This window comes from Anoplophora glabripennis, unplaced genomic scaffold (genome assembly GCF_000390285.2).
Source record: "Anoplophora glabripennis isolate ALB-LARVAE unplaced genomic scaffold, Agla_2.0 scaffold1622, whole genome shotgun sequence".
NCBI classification, from domain to species: Eukaryota; Metazoa; Arthropoda; class Insecta; order Coleoptera; family Cerambycidae; genus Anoplophora; species Anoplophora glabripennis.
In genome coordinates this window covers 11,493-33,235 of record NW_019417719.1, presented here as the reverse complement: position 1 = coordinate 33,235, position 21,743 = coordinate 11,493, and the positions used below count along the sequence as shown (strand labels likewise).

At 25.2% G+C, this 21,743-nt stretch overlaps 1 long non-coding RNA gene across 1 annotated transcript; it reads right to left on the bottom strand.

The window, feature by feature from the left end:
• Positions 1 to 214: 214 nt before the first annotated feature.
• LOC111691279 lies at positions 215 to 14,256 on the bottom strand. The gene is made up of 3 exons (XR_001964715.2): positions 13,986 to 14,256; positions 2,013 to 2,109; positions 215 to 499 (listed from the first exon to the last, which is right to left on the bottom strand). It is a non-coding gene; the product is annotated as an uncharacterized LOC111691279 (long non-coding RNA).
• Positions 14,257 to 21,743: the final 7,487 nt, after the last annotated feature.

The window sequence follows — 21,743 nt, the reverse complement described above, 5'->3', positions numbered from 1 at the left end:
ACAAATAATGTTATTTTCTTTTTAAATTTATTTATTTTCTTTTTTATATATTTTTTACTTCGTTCTATTTTATTTTCTTTTCCATCAATTTTTCTTTAGACCATAATTTATTTTTTTTCCCCTGTTTTCACTTATTTTATTTTAATTTTAGGAAAAAATAAAAAGTTGACTTCTGTTTACGACACGGAAACTAGCCACCACACGCTATTCTTATAAACTTTTGTTCTAGTAAAATAGTGTATAGTGACTCGTTCCAGTTGTATTCTTTATTGAAAATAATGAAACCTACAAAATACAATTCTAAATAAAATGACATTTCCAAATTTCATATACAGTGAACAAAATTAAAAGTCAATAGTACTGGATACACCGCCCTATACATAGAATTTCGAACAAAACGAATCTATCTATACGACTATCAAAAACGATAAAATATACGATTGTTGAGCCTGGTCGTAATCATTGTCTACTAGCAGATCCCTATGCAGACGCGGAATTCCTGAAAAAGAAAAATGATATGAGTACCTACTTTATTTCCGATAAAATTTGAAATACAAAGAAAAGTGATATGTAAATAAAATAATAGCCATTTATGATGTACGTGTTAAAAGTACGATTTTATTATGTAAATACGATGATGAAAAAACGAACGCAACGAGTCTTTTAACTTCACAAACAAAATAAAATCACTTAACACGTATTTCATACACTATTTTTTCTACAAAACTATTAAAAATGAATTTTAATAGTCATCTTGGATGGTAAAAATGACAATTAATAAGGCCACTTTTAACAGTTTTGTAGAAAAAAATTATTTTAAATTAATAAATTCAAATTGGAAAATAATTTCACGAACGAAGTAATTCTTTGAATAACTTCCACCGAAAAAGGTTATATCTTCGGAAATACACCTCCACGATTTCATAGATATTGTCGAATAAAATAGATATAATGAATATACAAGGTGTCCCCAATTCGAGTTACCTATACCTGAAATGGACACAAAATTTCAATAGTAAATAGAAATCATTCTTCATACAAATTTTTGCTTGTCCAGAAACCCTTAACAAAATAGTAATTTATTCAATTGAATGTGCAGGGCATTCAAAAATTTGGAAAACGCAAAAACAGTAAAAAGTAAAATACCTTAAATCTTAACGCTACGTGAAAAAGTAATGGGGAAAACTTGCTTGAAATTAAATTTTATATTTAAATATGAAATCATGGACCTCTAGTTAATACTCAACATTCTGAAATTTTGTAAGACTACTTATTTTTTAATCCTTTCGGAGAAAAACTTATTGATCCCTCTGAATAAAAAAATTAATTATTAATATGCAAACATGTCTATCTGTTTTTCAATAAAACAAAATTTTTTTATTAGAACGACTTCTCCTAAAGTATTAAAAAATATGTAGAGTCCTAGAAATTCCCAGAATGTCGAATATTAAGTAGAAGGCCATACTTTCATATTTAAAGATATTTAATTCCAAAAAATTGTTCCCCATTACTTTTTCACGTAGCATTAAAATTGAAGGTACTTTCCTCTTCACTGTTTTTGTCTTTTCCAAATTTTTAAACGCCCTATACATTAAATTGAACAAACTACTATCTTGGCAAGGATTTCTGAAAAAGCAAAAATTGTTATGAAAAATATATTTTTGTAACAATTGAAATTTTGTGTCCATTTCAAATACACGCAAACCTAAATTGGGACAACCTGTATCTCTAATATAAACCTAAAATATATATTTCTTTCTTATTTATTGAAAAGAAATATAAAAACTTCCACTTTAAACAACTTGTATGAAAAACGAAAAGTGATACTGAAATTGAAACATTAATATAATGGATAATTATAAAAAATTTTCGAAATCTACAAATTTCAATTACGATAAAATAATAAAATTGTCATGAAATGAAATAAACCCTTTCATGATCGCATACATGTTAATCACAAAATGAAATAAATTTAACCTTTACATAAACGATAATTTATTTAAAAGCCTAACCTTAAATTTTTCTGCAACCTCCATAATTGCTATCGCAGCCCGAAGTTTCGTTCTTAACATGTATAGGAAGTCAGAAAGCACGAGGCATCATTGTAATCTGGAAAAAATTAAAAAATTAAAATTTTTTTAATAAATATACATTACTACTACAAAAAAATTCAACGTATATAATTGTATAATAATAATAACAGAAATACCAAATAATATATACAAAGTGATTTAAAATAAATCAGAAATGTTTGAGCTTGTTGCCCGTTATTTTCTCCAAAAAATATTTACATAAGCGTAATTAAAAGTATCCTTATTTTCCAAAATAAAATGGTGCAATTAGAAACATTTAATAATTTTTTTTTATGACTATTACACTCTTAAACAATATATTAAAAAAAACAAATCAAATTAAAATGCATTTTGTGAGATAATCCATCCCAATATTTCTACATACACCATTGGCATTCGTGCAAAAATGCAATCATGCTTTGTAAATAAATAAAAAAGAATATAGGATAAAGTCCAAGAAAAAATTACGAGAAAAAAATGCGAGAAGAGGCCCAGGAAAATAGTCCAGTAAAAAAGTCCGATGAAATAGTCCAGTAAAAATGTCCGGTAAAATAATCCAGTGAAACAGTCCGGTGAAAAAGTTGCGGTGAAAAAGTCCGAAATAAAAGGAAAGACAATTTACAGACAATGTATGGTGGAGAAAAAGAAGCAGGCGAGTTTCTAAAAGTAAAAAACAGTTTCCCTTCATTTCCGTAAATACTACAAATCTTATTAAAAAAATGTAAATAGCAAACTTGTACGTAATATAAAGATCTACAACTATAGTATTTACAACTTTTTGACATAACCGGAAAATGTATGTGAAAAAGTAAAATAAACAAATTTTTAGTTTTTTATTTTTCTTTAACATAAAAGATTGTTTTTTAACGAAATTTAGTAAATACCTATTTATTTCCCAAACACACCGTAATTTTTTTGAATTGAAATAAAGATTTTTTCAGCTTTTTAATTAATTTCGAAACAACACCGTAATTTTCAATCGAAAATTTTCAAGTGAAAATATCTGGTTTTTTAAAAGCGTCAGTGAACTTTTTCTTCGTTGAAATATCTACTTTGTACTGGTGTAAAAAAATGTATACATTACTATAGTGTTTTCTCAGGAAATGGAAAATATCGAAAAAAAGTAGAATCCGAAATTTGTTTGTAATCATATACCATTTTCAACTATTTCTTAAAATTGTTACATTCATAAAAAAAAAATTACAAGTCGAAATACAGTTTTATAATGAACAAGCAAATAAGTTAATAAAGTTAATATTTAAATAATACATCTTCAATATTTTTAAAAAGTTGTAAAATCTTCTTTCGTTTCATCAAAAAAATTGTCATAGTAATATATTAATTTTATCCACCATCAGAAAGTAGACATTTCAAGAATGAAAAAGTCCACCGACGTTTTTACAACAGTAGATATTTTGACATGACAATTTTCGATTGAAAATTACGATGCTTTTTCTATTTTAAGGAAAAACAAAGTAAAATGATTCATATTTCAAATCATATAAAATTACGTGTTTGTAACTAAAATAGATAAGTGTTGAACATATTTCCTGAAAAAAATTCATTTTTTGTAAAAAAGAGTAAAATAAAAAATGAAAAACTTGGTTATTTGAATTTTTAACATAAATTTTTAGAATCTGTAAAAAAGTATAAATACAAAAATTGTACATCTTTTTATTACCTACAACTTTGCCATTTAACTTTTTTCCATAAAACTTGTAATTTTTCCAAACATCAAGAAAAACCATTTCTTTTCCTTAAATACTCACCCCCTTCCCCTTCCCAACCACAGATCGCCCATAAATGATTTTTCCTTTAATTTCTGTTATATTCCCTTCCTCTTACAATGGGTTTAATTCTATAACTTTTTTTAATTTAAAAAATTATCGACCCGAGTCTGTTAATACATAATTTATACTATTTTTACAAACATTTATTAATTAACAAATTTTTCGTGAACTTAATGTTTCATATTATCTGTTGTAAAAGTTTAACTAATATATGTCTACATTTTTTATTTATGGGAGGTCTTTTTTTATACATAATAAGGAACATTCCGCTGTTAAAGTTTATAAATATTGTGTTATTTATTCATAATGATTTTTTAAAGTTAACAAAAAATGCAAAATCCCAGATTTTATAAAAAAATGTAAAAATAATGATTTTATTTATTTATTTACCGTACATAATTTTTTAAGATATAAATTTTTTTTTCATTTACTATTATCAATATCATGACAAAAAGAAAATTGTTGTATTCAAATTTTCACTATTTATTTTATAAATATTTTGTTATAAAGAAACTCTAATTTTCATTAAATTTATTTTTCGTAACCCTAACTTCAATGATTTAAAGATTTTAGTCATTTAAATAATTAGATAATGTATTTTTTTATAAACAAAAATTTGTAAAAATAGAACCCTTGTAGATATGAAGCAGGTAAAGAAATTAATGTTATAAATCAATAAATTGTGTAAAAGATCTACCTCAATTCCAAAGCCCGTATCATCAATAGTTTAGAAGTTATAACAATTGATAAATTCATAAAATTGGTGACCATTTCAAGTTTGATGTGATAAAATAATCAAAATGCAATAACAATTAGAAAAAGAATTATTTAACATTTTCACGCATATATCTACATTTATAATTTATTTTGGTTACGAAAAAAAAATTAAATAAAAATCAAAATTTGATTATAACAAATTCTTTATAAAATTAATGAAAATTTCAATAAAAACAATTTGTTTTTGTAATTATATTAAAAATAGCAATTGATTAAAAAAAAATTTTTTTACAAAATTATTTTAAATGACATAAATAAATTAAATAAACATTAAAATAATTTATTTAAAAAAATTTTTTTTTTCAAATCATTATTTTACCAGAACAATAAAATGGCAAATAAAATTTTTCAAATTTATGAAACTTGTCCATTTGTTTATAAAAAATTCATAAACAAATAACATTAAAAATATTTTTAACTAAGCTTATAAATGCAATATATTAATAGAAAAACAAATAAAATTAAACATTTAGTAAAATAATAATTTTTTAGAACATTTCTCGAATTTTGCATTTTTTGTTAACTTTCAAAAATATTTATGAACACATAAATAAACCTTTAAAAACTTTAACAGCAAAATATTGCTTATTTTGTATAAAAAAGACCTCCCGGAAATAAAAACTTTATACATACTTTATTTACACTTTCACAAAAACTTTTATGAAAAATAATATACACAAAAACTGAGTTAATGAACACTTGAATAACTTTAACAAAAGTCAAATGAAAATTTATTTTCCAACTGAGGTGTATTCCCTGAAATGTCTACACGACAGTATAATTTATTTAGATTTTTAAAATAATATTGAATCCTATAAAAAAATTATTTTGTGTGGATCCCACCGCACGAAACAATAGTTTTAAAATCAAATTAAAATTGTAAATAATAAAGCTACAATTCCATAAATCAACAGTTATTTTCCTTAAATTTTCTCCTCTTTCAAGATCTTTTTTTTAATTTCGGCTATCTTCAATATTTTTTTAGTTATAGCTAAAAATCGAAAGCTACCTTTTTTTCTCTTCCTTTTTTATTTATAACAATTGCTATTTTTAATTACGAATAAATTTAAAAATACGAATTTCTCAGATTTTAATTCCAAATCCAATGTACTAACAACCATATTTTTAGGATTTCATTAAATGTTTTTCGCAAAAAACTAACTTCTCGAGTAGACTAATATAGCGGACTTCTAAAGCGTCAAACTCAATTTTCAAACAGATATTTTCAACCGATTGATCTAAAATTTTATATAAACATTCCATCCGAATAACAATAAAAAATTAACTGTATATATAACATTATGTATAGACCGATGAATATAACTCATTTAAAGAGAATATAAAGAAATTTATAACCTGGACTTTTATAAATGAAAATAGTAAAGATTATGATAAACGAAATTAATAATTATGCATAACCAAAAGCGCCGAAAGGTTGAAACTTTTCATTTCTTTCTCATTTCCGCAAAAATAATTGAATTTTGACGAAACTTATTCAAATTTTACCTTTCTCTATCTTCGATAACCTCAATTTTTTTATAATAAAGAATGAAGAAATGTCTGATTTATTTTTTTTTGTATCTGAAACTTTTTTTTTTCAAAGAAAAGTTCTACTTGAAAATATCATCATACACAGTTGTACCGATAATAATTTTTTTCGTTTTAACATATACTTTTTGTTGACAAAAAAATTTATAATCACCGTTGAAAAACATTCTAAAAATGCCAAAGAATTAAATATTACAAGAATAAATTTTTCCGTTCCTATTAACCATTTATTTAAATTAAATATATATTGAAAAACTGATTACAACATTGAATTATACGGAAATAATGAACAAATCTCATTATTTGACCCAAAATTAGTTTTTTGTTCAGTATTCAATTTTTTAAATTTGTCACAGAAATTTTGAAATTATGTGAAAATATGTAAATAAAAAAATTATACATCTTATTAACTACAACTTTGCCATTTAACTTTTTCCAGGTAATATTTTTGACAGAAATAACTTGACTTTATAACATTCTCCTCCAAAATAAAAAATTAAACTACTTTCCTCTTAAACACATTTGGAATTTTCATCTACCCCTCCTATATAACATGCCTACGTTTTCTTAAGATCAATAGGCGGTTTCTCTTCATTTGACAACATACAAAAACAACTTACAATCAAAGAAACTTATACATAAAACTTTTTTTACATAGGTTTTACGCAAACTTTCTTGAATACCACTGTACACATATACAGCGTATCCCACTTATGCGGATACGTGCAATATCTATATTAAAATGAAGAATATATAAATTTTTCTTTTTTCCTTCCTATGTTGCCAAATTCCTCACAATATACATATTAAAAAGATATGCAACTATACAGGATATTCCACTTTTCCTGGCCAGACAACAACTTTAATTTTTTAAATGATGACATTAACTTTTTCAATTTTTTTCGAATTCTACATAAAAAATAATGACTACTTTCTGTAAAATACTTATTTCCAAATATTCACAGTTTTTAGGATATCTCGCTTAATGGGTTTTTCTAGTCAATATTCACTGCTTCCATTTTCTGATCCTGACAAATTATAGTTACAGCTAGTAATCCCATATTTTTATCAAATATTAAGTAAAGATGACTCTTCTTGAAAAATTTCAAAATTTTCCAATTCTTCAATTGACAACATTGAGAAATTTTGATCACACTGTATAACGCAAACAAGTTTTTGAAGCATGATTAGAAAGACTCAATCCTACTAAACATCTGATAAAAAATTGACTTAGTAGCTATTAGTATAACCTGTCAGTATCAGAAAATATAAACAACCAATTTCAAGAAGAAAAACCTTTCAAACGAGACATCTAAAAAACTCAATATTTAAATAGAACTATTGCACAGAAAGTACCCTTTATTTTTAATATACAATCCCATAAAAATATAAAAAATGTATATTTCCATTTAAAAAACGAAAGTTGATGTCAGACCTAGAAAATGAATCACCCTGTATAATGGGCTAAAAGAAATCCACAATATTTTTTTACTTTAGACTGAGAAATTGCCAAACACCTCTCAAAATTTCTCTCCAAATTTGACCTCTTCATTTTAAGAATAAGGTCCCACCCTTTACAGTTGTCCTTTTTTTAATCAGTTTTAGAAATAAAAAATTATATATCTCAATCAACTTTTAATTTAACATTTCTCTCCTCATATACTTGTAGGAAATTGAACGCTCTACAAAACAAGTCTGTTACAATTTCTTCGTAAACCTCACAGTTTGAAAGATATTTAAGGTTGAAGTCCGATTATTTTACGACAAATTTCAGATATACTTATAAATTTTATAAGTCCATAACAAAAAATCATTATGAAGTGCGTCATTTATAGTTTTTTAGAAAATTAAACTGCTCTACAAAAATTATCTCTTCTGATTAGTCGATAAAATAAAACCTTTAAAAAATATTCATCGTCAAACTTCAATGCACGCCAATTTTCACAGTTTTTGATAAATAATTCTGAAAATTTCGATATATTTTATACTTCAATAAAATTAAAATTTCTAAGAATAAAGAAATGTTTGAAACTATTTTTCTAATTATCTTTTACACGTAAACATTTTTCATTACATAGAAAATAAACTCGTACATTTTTTCCAAGCAAAAATCAATAATTTTAAATTATTAAAAAAATTACGTTTTTATTAAAATTATATTATAAACAGTATTCACCTTAAAAAATATTATTCAATTTATTTTTAAAAAATTTTTTTTTTTAATTACCAAGTGAGTTATAAAATTGTAAACATTTTCATTTCGTGGCGACTTTTTTTTTTAAACTTGTAATTTTAACCATTGAATATAATAGCGAAGAAATGTTTCGACTACATTAAGAGCACCACTAGTTGAATCTGATTTTTTCCACAATTCAATATCTTGGTGAATTGAATGTTTTACACTTTGTTTACATAAAGCTACAAGAAAAAATTTTCTATATATTTTATAAAAAAAAAATTTGAAATAAAGTAATAATAAAAACTATTAAAATTGGCCTACATTGAAATTTGACAATAAATATCTTTTATCCACTTCATTTAATCGAATAATCATAAGACCACTTTTGTAGAGCACTTAATTTCAAACAAAACTATAAATTGTGCATATCATAATGATTTTTTGTTAACAAGTTATAAAATTGAAATGCAAAACAGAACTTTGTCTTTAAACATTAAAACTTCAACAATCAATTTATTTTAAACCCTGACGTTTACAAATTTATTATAAAATACAATTTTTTTAGAACATTCAATTTCCTACAAACATACACGAATAAATATTTTTAACAAACAATTGATAGAAAGATATGAATTTTTTTTCTAATACTGACAGAACAATAAAAAACTGTAAAGCGGAAAACCTTCCTATTAAAATGAAGAACTCATTTTTGCAAAGAATTGTCAAAATATTTTGAACAACCTATTTTACACAGTACAAAGTTCAATAAAATTGTATATTTTTTTTACCCACCCTATAATGACCATATGGAAAATAAACTGTTTAATAGAACTTCTTATTCATTGAACTCGATCCAATTTAGCGAAAACGATTTAAAAAATCGCAAATTTGAAAAAATTATTTTTTCCAAAATAACTAAAAAAATTTACAACCGATGACAAAATTTTAAATAAGAAAATTAGAGATTTTAAAAAGATCTATCGAATCATTTTTAATAATTATCAATTACTTTATTCCTTCTCGAAATTTATCGAAAAAACCGTAAAAAATTTTCTCTTTTCCCTTCTTCTATAACTCCTTTACATCTACATTCCCGTACTCGCTATGTTCTGTTACAATATCTACCAACAAGCCAAAAAAGTAAATTGTTTAAAAATAGAAAATTATTAAAATTTGATTCCAATTATAACAATTTTTTTAAAAAAGAGATTCTCTCGAAAATAGACTAAATGTTATCTGCAAATAGCCTTACAGTAACACTTTTCAGTTTATTTTCTTCATAAAAAATCACAGTATGATGCTGTTACAAAATGTAAACAATTTTATTAATTTTAATAATCAAATAATAACTGAAAATGTTGAACTTTTTTTGGGAATTTTTTTAAAATGACTATTTCAATTTTTGTTTTATGAAAATAACTTAAAAAAATTTACAACTGATATTTTTTGACACAATAAAAATAATTTATTTTTCTACGATGATACAAAAGTATTCTGAAGACCAAATAATTTTTTTCTTAAAAAAAAATGTTACCAACACACTTAACATTTTACAGCCATACCCTTAACAAAAATGAATTTCATGTACTTCTATTTAAACAAAACTAAATAATAAAATACATTTTAAAATAAAAAAATTGTCAACTTCAAAAAATCGTATAAAAAAAATTAATTTTTTTATTCATGAAATTATATCGGCACTTTCTTTAAATATCTTTGTTATTTAAAAAAAACATAGCCAAATAAAGTGGAACTTTTTCAAAAATTGTTTTGATCCTTAAAATTAATCAATTAAACATTTTTCAACCGCATGATACTATAACTCTTTCCAAACAATATAAAGCAAATAATGTTCACTGTAGGACTATATTCACTAAAACAAATTAACCAATTTTCGAAGTCTTTTTTTTTTTCAAAATATCAATACATCTCAAAAAATTAATATTTTTCTAATTTTGAAAAATGAACTTTTTTCAATTGTCACACACAATACTTACAGTAAATAGCAAATATAGAATCATAAATATAAACAAATTATAAAAGAGAAATCAAAAAATTTTGAATGGTTTTTTTAATATATATCAAAAAGTAACATAACAATCAATACTTAAAAAAAAAAAAATAGACAGATCTTTTTCAAAACCTACACCTTTCTCATGAAAAAAATTTCGATGGGTGGAACATTTTATTTATTATCTTTAAAATACCATTTCTTTTCATCTTTCCAATTTTTTACAACCATATTCGCCATTTTAAATCGACTTTAAAAAACAAAAAACTCGATTCAAAACTATATCTTCTCTACAATCATATTTTTTTCATCCAAACATTAATTTATGCAAATTTAACATTAATCCGTGACAAAATACTTAAACTCATAGCCACTATTTGCATTTAACGACATGCAGAAACAACTAATAATTCAAAACATTTGTACATAAAGTTTTTTCCAATATGTGTCATGCAAACTTTCTTAAATAGAAATGTACATATACTGGATGTAACGTCAAGATTGGAAATAAATTATACGGTGGACTTTTTGATTTAAAAAATACAGTTTTCTCATATCAAGTTATGTTATACGAGTTTTATTTTCCAAGCTACAGAGCAGTAAAATATTTAAAACAATTTACTTTTTCTCCAATAACTTTCAAACATTATAAAATAATGGAACGAAATTTTATCCTTAACTTAATTTCATAATCCCCTAATATGAAAAAAATTGACTTTATAAGTTACTCAGTGACGTGGATACAAATTGTTCCGTAAGATTTTTCGAAGAAAAATTTGGTACGCTACTACTAAAAACATTCTTTTAATATTTTTTTATTTTAAACAAAATTACCCTCTTATGTTTTATTCCCAGCTCTTATATTTTTTCCATAAATAAAACTTTTGTAAATACCATTTTTCCCACTACTAACACCGAAAAAGGAAAATAACAAAAACATTATGAAATCTGCTTTAACTCAACTCCCGAACATGGTTATATAGACTTTGGAAACAACTATTAATTTTTTTAAATAAAAATTCCACCATCTAATTTATTCCCAACCCTATATACACTACATTCCATGCCAAATCAGACATATTAAAAATAACAAATTTTCTTTTTCCTTTATTTTTAAATATTTTTTTGTACCACCCTAAACAATTTTTCAAATAAATTTTAATGTTTTTCATTACTTTTCAAAATTATTTAAAATTTTCAAAATCAAACCTTTTTAACCATAACTTTATTAGTAATAATCCAAATAAAATTTTACTTTTATTGAAATATTTCTATTTCGATAACCTCTCCAAATAATAATTCAACAAAATTATTAACTGTTTTTCATTAAAATAATTCACTTTAAATTTTCAAAATGTATTTTTAAAGATGCATGTCTCTTTAAATTTTTGTGAACATTTTTTATTTGAAAGTGCTATTGTCTTAATAACTTTTAAAACAGATGCAGTCATCGGCCTTCCATTACTTTTATTTTGATATTTCAATATTAAAAATTATACTTATGTTCTCTATAACCCATTATAAATACCGATTTTCATTTGCTTTTTTAATTATTTCAAATAAATTTTAATACTTCTTAATTATTAATTGATTTTTAAAATCAATTAATCAATAACTACAACACAAAAATTTCATTTCATCATTCCAAACAACAATGAAAATTTCTTACATAAATACTCTAATTTACAAACTAATATTTTATTCCTTACAATATTTCAATGACATTTTAAATTTGTTTAACTACATTGTAACGCAAATCAATTTTTTTTCATCTAAATCGTATCTTAAATGAAAATTGAACACCAATATTCATATGACTTAATAGAATTGATAAAAAATTTTTAAAATACTTTCGAAATAAGGTCGAAAATAAATAAAAATTTTTGTTATAATTTTTTATAAATAGACAACATTTACTTATTGATTTTAAACATCACTTAATGATAAAACAATATTACAATAAATTTTAAATTTATTAAAATGAGTATACAATGACATAAATCGGTTCTTCTAATCATTTATTGAGAAAAAATATTTATTCTAAATTTTCAAAATTTTAAACAAAATTTATAATTATGAAAGGCCCACAACCGAACCGATCCTAAACGTCATTTAAACAATAATAATTTAAAATAAAATATTTTCACAAACATCAAAAAACACTGAAATTTTCGATGTAAAATTTCAAACTCAAAAATCTGATCCAAAAACACCTAATATCTTTTTTCAAATTTTAGCTATAAAAACCATCTAAAAACGAAAATTTTTTTAAAAAGAAAACTAATTTGAACCATTATTAAGAAAGTTATAACCAGAAAACCATAATACTTTTTTTCAAAATTTTATATATTTTCAACAAGCAATAAAAATATTATCACAGTTTGCCAAAAAAGATATTTTGAATGATACTGAAAAATATTAAAATATTAAGGATATCAAAAATATAAATTTTTCAAACCATCCAATCTAACATAGACTACCCAATTCATGCTTGAAAATCATTCAACTTCATCATTTAAAATTTCTCAATTAGACTATATTTATAATTATTTTTTAAATTAACTCCTTTTCACCATTTTCAATCAATTTAAAAAATTTCATATACCATATTTTTACCCTACCATTCATTTCCTAATTAAAACTGCATAATGATTGAACTGATATAAAATTTCAAACTTACACGCATGCTCTAATCGAATTATGAGTTTTCTGCGAAAAAAGAAAAATCAAGGACTAAAATTTTAAAATGAATCCTAAATAAAAGAATTTCTCTATTTGATCAATTTCGACAACGAAAATTCGATCTACAATATTTCAAAATTTTATTCGAAGTTAAAAATACGATTCCGTATGGCGATTTTCACATCTTCCCTTCACCGCCAAACAAAATTTACAACAAAATAATTATAAATTTTTTAATTTTCAATTTTAATTTAATAAATCTAAATTTATTATAAAGACACCTACACACTTCAAAACACAGCCCACTTAAACAATTATTTTTAACTTGACTTGTTGAAATCATGAAATTATTAATTAACAAATTTTTTAACTTTTATAAACTTCTACAACCCAACCTTAATTGCTACGTTCAAATCCACAAAACATTAATCAATTAACAGTTACATTACTTTAAAAAACGTCATATTAATATTTTTTTTCCAACTCAGCCATTTTCCTTCAACTATCTAAATTACACAATTAATTGTTAATGCTACAAAAACATTATTTTCTATAAAAACCACAGCACGAAACCATATTTTTAAAATCAAATTAAAAATATTAATCATAAAGCTACAATTCCACAAATCGAAACTATCTTCATTATTTTTTTTTTATAGCCAACACACCCAAACTCCCCTTCTTTCTCTTGATTTTTTATTTCTAAATATAGCTATTTCTCATTACGCATTAATTAAAAAACTTTTTTCTCAGAATTTAATTCTAATTCCAATGTACTCACACCCATATTTTTCGAATTACATTCACTATTTTTCGCAACAACTCATAACTCCACTAGAACAGCACCTACCGATACAATCGTTACAATTCAACCCAAAATTTCAAAATTATACAATACACATACAAATTAAATAAAAATCACTTACTTTATATTCGCTCATCTCGCACTCTCATCTGGACTTCCATGTACAAAACTTGTGATAACAACGACGCCTCATCTAATCACAATTCACTGAACATCCTACAACAAAAATACAAACTAATGTACACTATATTTTCATGTCTTTTGTCAATTTTTTCTTAAATTAACACTAATAATAAATCCACGTATAACGCAAACCAACACCACGTCCACGTTTGACAACAAATAAATTGAAATAAATATATAACAATATATGTATACAAATAAACTCCACCGTACCAACCCGTACCAAGATACCGAAAAAACTAACATCATTAAAATCCTAACGTCTCCAATCAATGCGTATAAACCATACCACATAGTGGGGAAACGATCGTGACTGGTTAAAAACAACTCTTGGGGCGTGGCCGATCATCGGACACTTTCGGAACCGCCCGCCAAATGCCGAATACTTCCACACCCTTCCCAACATTCACATCCGCAACGTAATCAGTTCCAGTTCTACCTCAGTTAATACAAGTACGGTCGTCGCGCAATTAACCCGTCTTAATCACCGCAGTTATTAGTTTTCTATAAAGTCTACTTCGTAACTTAAAATATTTCTACCATTTCCGGATCCTTAAATCAAAGTGTCTTGCGCAACTAAGTGTAAACCGATCCAACGATTTTTATACACAAACACCTACGTATTAACTAATATCAACAATTACTTCGCTTAACAAATACAAAGCAACGCTTCGACTAAAAAGAATTCATAAATTACAACCATTCGAAGCTGAATATTAATAAATAAATATATACATTGTCTTTTAATCTCGCTACGTTCCTACCTTACTCGATCCCTATTATAAGTGAGTGCTCCGGTATTTCAAAAAGATTACCAAAAGGTAAACCACACCAAATCAGCGTACACAGATTAGAAGCATCCGAGACTACAAAAAGTAAGTACAAGTATTTTTTGCTTACCTTATAACCCCCTCCACGCTTTCAGCCAAATTACCGACACAACGAAATTTTTTCTGTTTTTTCCTTCAGCTTTACAACTAATATTTTTCTTAGAACCCCCTGACGTTGTAGACAGCCGTTTATTAAATTTATTTCATCTTAAATGGTAATTTTTTATGCATAATTTTAAATTTTTTATATTTCTTTTTACTAACCGTAATTTGGCCAATTTACACTGTTAATTCATTTTGCTAACATCTTAATACAAAAAATTAATTTGTTAATTTTTCAACACTTTTAAATCAACATTACACTATTCAATGAAAACCATACGATATGTCAAAATTAAAATTAATTCATGAACGTTCATAAATTTTTCTTTCTTAAAACCGTTTCAAAAATAACATCCTTCTATATAAAAACAATTAAAATTTTCTAAATATTTCACATTATAATTCGATTTTATGACGCTGTCTCTTCAACTTTAAAACTTATTTCAAAATGTTCCATTTCAAACTACAAAATTAAAAACATATTTATTTTGTACTCCCTAACCGCCCCCATTTCATAATTTCCCCATAAATATTTTCAATTTTTATTTTTTTCTATTACTAATTTAACCGTAAATAACTTTTTCTTCTTCTCATGCCTATCTAATTTTATAATATTTTTCAAGTACAAAACCACTTTCACATCAACTTACAAATCCATCACAAATTATAAAATCATTAATATTTATAAGTATCAAACATATAATATTTTCTGATCAAACACATATACCCATTTTTTTCACTTCATCTTATATTTTCGCCAAAAATATCCAACTATCAACAAATTTTATAAAACATAATAAAAATTCCCTAATCAAACAACGCCACACACCTCTAAACATAAAAATAATAAATATGTATATAAAGGATGTAACATTCAGCTTGGAAATAAATAAAAAATAAATGTTTTACTTGAAAATTTAAATTTTTATCATACAAATCTTTACTCTACCAGTTTTCTTTTCCAAACTAGAGAACGCTAAATAATTTCAAAATGTTTTATATTTAATTTTCAATGCCTCTTACCATTTTCGATGGCTGACCCACAACTTCCCTAATAATGTTTTCATTACTTTTGTTTTGCTATATTTACAATGCGAAATACGCCACTTATTAAAGCTTTCTTTTATGAAAAAATTACAAAAGCTACATATAAAACGTAATAAAATAATTTTATTTAAAATTAAAAGTAGATTATATAAAAATAATAAAATAATCCGATAACGTCCCACAATTTTCTTGAAAAAACCTTATAGTACAATCCATACACACGCCACCATGTAACTCACAGTAAATATCTTTTCTGTTAATAAAGAATTATGAAATTAAACTCAGAATAAAATTTCCTTCCATTATCTTACAATGTTTAAAAATTATTGAAGAACAACTAAATTTTTTACACCCTGTAGCTTAAGAAAAAAAGCCCGCACAGTAAAAATTAAAATGACAAAAATAATTTTTTTTTAAACCAAAATTTCCAATGTTCAATTTGTTCCCAACCTTTACGTTACACCCACTATATCTAAATATTTTTTACATTTATCTATTCACAAATCACAACTTTTCACGCATGTTCTTCATATTTTTCTACCAAACTAACTTAAACCCTATATCTATCATCCCACACCCCACTAAATACCTAAGTAAAAGTCACAACCTTCATTATCCGCCACTACAAAACCATTTCCATAATACCCTACACTAATTTTTTTCTTTCATCTTTTATGTCCCTAAAACCCATACTCCCTTTAACTTTTTTTTCATTACCCAATCATTTCTACCACAATTATCCCAATACTCGTCTAAAACCAATAAATCCCTCCTATTAAAAAAAATTAAATAAAAAATTATTATTCAATGTCAGATACGCATTTTACCATTATTTGTGCCATACATCATATACCTAAAATGCCTAAAATGACATCATTAACATATTTAATACCCTACTTTAAAATACGTCCTGGTACCGAATAGTACCATCGCCCTTCCAACACATACCGCATTCCGACAAATTATCCAGCCCTAAAAAACCAATTTTATTCCGTGTTTATGCATGCACACGTGCGTCCGACCACACATGTACATTCCACAAGACCAGATATTCCATGACATCTTTCCAAATACTAGCAAACTTTACAATATTTATTTAATTTCATAATATCAAAGATTTTTATTTACACAACTCTCTATAACACATTACATTTATGATGTACACCCTTAATTTTGAATGACCAACTTTTATTAAAATTAAGTTTTTTTCATTACCTACAAAATACAGTAGATATATTTTCTCTTATACACCATATATTTTAAATTTTCAACATACCCTATTCCACAAAATTTAAATTCATCATAATAATAACTATTTTGTAAATAATAAATAAATTGCTAAAAATAAAAAATTTCGTATTTGCAACTTTTTCATCATTTCTAATAATTAAAATCTAATTTCCCTTAATTTCCGAAAAAAATTAGAATCTTATAAAAAAACATTCATTGCCAAACTTGTAGATAATAAAATGATATACAAGTTTCGTATTTACAATTTTTTCACAAACTCTAAATTTAGTAAAATAATTCAAATATCCAAATATTTGATTTTTAATTTTTTTCTAAAACAAAGATATAAATTTTTTCAAAAATTTAAATAAAGACTATTCTATTTATTTCCCAAACACACTATAATTTTTTTAATTTGGAATTTTTCTTTTTTCACCCGTTTTTCCTTCATTTCGAAATAAGACCCTAATTTCCAATGGAAAATTTTCACGTCCAAATTTTTACTTATTTACATAAAATCAGTAAATCTTTGCTTCGTTAAAATGTCTACTTTCTAATAATTTAACAAATTATACAATTCCATAATAAATTTTCTCTAATTATGCAAAAAAACGAAACAGTAGAATCCAAATATTATTCTCTCATCTTATCCTACAATTTTGATATAACTTAAAATTTACACTTCATTACTCAAAAAATATTTTTAAATTTCTTTATATTTTACCAATATATAATTTTTATTTTTACCATAATAACATAAAATTTTTCGTTTTTCGAATTGTTAAAATGCAAATTTTAATAAGCAACTGATGATTGTAAATTTTGATCAAATGAAAATTTTCCAATTCAAATTTTTTTTGTTTCTTCACATTTACTGAAAAAACACCATAGTGATGTATATTTTTTTTTACATCATCAAACAGTAAAAATTTCAACGAAAAAAAAACCACCCACACTGTGGGAAATATTATACAATATTCTCCCCACTCCCCAACCTTCATCCTCTCGTCATAATTTTTTTTTATAATCATTAAAATCCGAATTTCCATTTTCCGCTGACTTTTTTTCGAAAATTCCTTTTTTTTTTATTCATCGGCAACACCCCTTATCACTTAATATTTCAGATATTTTTTCTTCAAAACACTAACTCCAAATTTATCAAAAGTCATAATATTCAATTTTTTTTAATAACAAACACCTTTTCCACATTTTTTTCTACAACTTAACTTCAAATATTCAAAAATTTTTTATTCAACATTAACGTTGAAAGCATTAAAATATTCCAAACAACTTTTTTTCAAAAAATAAATCAGTGGAATATAAAAATTCAAATTACCAACAAAAAATAAAAAACACGACTCCACGATGAAAATTAACGAATAGCTAATATTTTTTACAATCCTTCCCAATACATTTAAAAAAAAATATTTTCACTTGACAATTTTCGATTGAAAATGAAGATGGTTTTTCCTTTTAAATAAAAATAAAATAAAATAATATTTGTAATGAAACAAATTACAACATATTTGGAACATAAATTGATTAATTTTCACGAAATTTCGTTGACAATATTATTTTTTATTAAAGATTAATTTAAAAAACTAATATCTTCATTATTTTAATTTTTCACATAAATTTGAAGATTATATAAAAATTATATTACTAAAAAAGTTATAAATATTTTTATTGCCTACAACTTTGCCATTTAACTTTTTCCCATAAAATTTTTCCAAAAATATAGAAATACTGTTTTTTACCCTTTAAAACTCACCCCCTTCCCAACCTCACATCCCCCATTAGTACATTAATTTTCCTCTCATTTCCATTATTTTCTATTTTCCAAAACATTTCATTCTACTATAATTTTTCTTTAACTACAAAATTATCGACCCCGACCTATAACAGCAACGCATAAAAAATACAAACAAATCCAACTTCCATTAAATTACAAATTTCAATATTAAAATGGAAACAAAATTAACTTTCCCAAATTACAAATTGCAAACATCCTCCCACTAAATACAAAACCAGTTTTACCTTTTTCATTAATATCTATTCAAATATTTTAATTCAAATATATTTTTCACAAATTAGAAATACTTGCTTTATATCATTTCAAAAATTAATTCCTTCCATTAAAATTATGCAATTTAAACATACTTACTTCGATCCATTTATAGCTGATTAATAAATTACATAGCGTTAAAATTAAAATTTAAAAATTCGAAATTCTTAAGTTTTATAATTAATTTTCAATAAATTCTTTTAAAATTTTTGCATTTCAAAATTGTATACTACAACACGAATCCGTTCTTAATTTTGCTGTAAACACTACAGACCGCTACGATATATTCCCTTGATTAACACAAAACCAATTTTCCCTTTTTTATTCGTATCTGTTCAGAAATTTTAATACAATTCTATCTATTTTTCACAAATAAAAGATACTTACTTTATGTCGATTAATTTAACAGTTTTCAATAATTTTTTTATTGTACTCAATGCAATTAAATAAAATTCACATTTATAATTATATGAAAATTTTAATATTAAAATTTACAATTTTTTAATTACATTCAAGTACCTACATCGAATTTTTATATTTGAAAAATGTGACTTCCACTCGTTTCTTTTTTTCATTTAACATTTTTCGATAATAAAATTATACATTTACGAATGAAAAGACATTTTCAATTTAACTAAATCAGTTATAGATTCTCCATTTATTCTGTAATTTATTAATGAAAATGACCACTTCCGTCGATCAGTTGCTTTAACAAATTATGTATTTTATTTTACTACATCCATACATAAATAAAAATTAATCAAAAACAATTAAATCAATCAACACAACAAATATCTTTTATTTATGATCAATAGATGAAAAAACAATATTTTTCTATTAAAACCTTTATACAACCAACAATAAAACTATTAAAACTAATTTTTATCAACCAAATGTACTTTTCAGAACACTCTCTACCATTTACAACAAAACCAAATACAGATTCGTCTTTCTTAAACCAAAATCCCGATTATTTCAAATTTTCAAAAAATTCCTTCGACAATTTTTTAAAACATAAAAATTTCGGATTGAAAATTTCTACTTTAACGCCCTGTTACTTTTATTTTTAAACACAAATAGGCCAAGCTCTATCACATTATTTTCACGTAAGAAACCTACTCTTACTCTGTATATCCCACTAATTTGAAAACCCCCTGTACATCTACACACATCCAAGATATCGACATAAAATTTGATTTCTATTTAAATATATAAATATCTACAACACATTAATTTCAATTTGCACACGCCATACGTACAAAATAATCTACAGATAACCTTGTATAAATACAAAAACATTACATGTTTCAACGTAAAATTTAAAAATCCATCAAAATACAAATCGCAACTTCCCTCCTCCTTCCCAAAACATATCACCCTGTATATAACAACCCAACAACGGCGCATTACCTCACTCCCGCGCAATAACGAACGGAGGCTCCCCTCCCTAGCTCCCCTCTCCAACTGCCCACACCACATCCCAACCGTACCACCACTACTACCAAACATAATAAAGAACGAAACAACTTCCACTCAGCCAGTCAGTCCACAACAAACGTTTAACGCGTTACCATCGAACGGCCGTACTTTACAAAAAAGAATTCAAATCTGTAATTTTCATTACGGACTATAAACAAATAATTTCGAACTCCGACAGTCTGTAATTTCGATTGCCGACTATAAACTCATAAAATATATTCGAAATACTTTCAACTCGACGACGAACAAAATAGTTAGCCTCGTACTAACGTACTTTTGCAAGTCCACAGAGAGATAACTACTCTCCTAAAATAAAAGTTAATGTTATAATTTTTAAAAGAATTCGACGACATGTCTATCTTCCACATTCGTAATTTTCATTACGATTCTAATAAAAAGAATTCAAGTCTGTAATTTTCATTGCGGACTTTAAACTTTACCGCCGTGGCAATCGCGTGCCTCAACGAGGGAAAAATCACCGGTGGAGTTGATTGACCGTTGCCGAGCGCTTGCAAGGATTTACGGTCTGTCGACGCCACAGAAGCAAGAACAGGAGCAACACACCGCGAGGCTTTGCACTGGGTCTGACGCCGGCGTCAACCCTAAGCCCTAGAAGCAACAAGACAGAGCCGGCGTTCCAACGACGGGGCGCGACAGTAAGCCGCCCTCGAGGAAGCGACTAGGCCCAAGCAGGAAAAAGACGACCAACGGTTTCGCGTTTCTCAAATATCCCCTAATAACGCATTTTTCGTGTTCAATTCCATCGAAAACAACTTCCTTCCTATTGTTCCACAATCACAATCCGACGCCACACAGTGGATCGAACTGCCACTCGCATTTAGATTCCTCTTCAACCACATAGTTCAACTCTTTAGACTATTTTTTTTCAAAATGTTCGTCTTCAACATCCTTATCGATCCCTCTTTTAAGATTTTTTATTCCC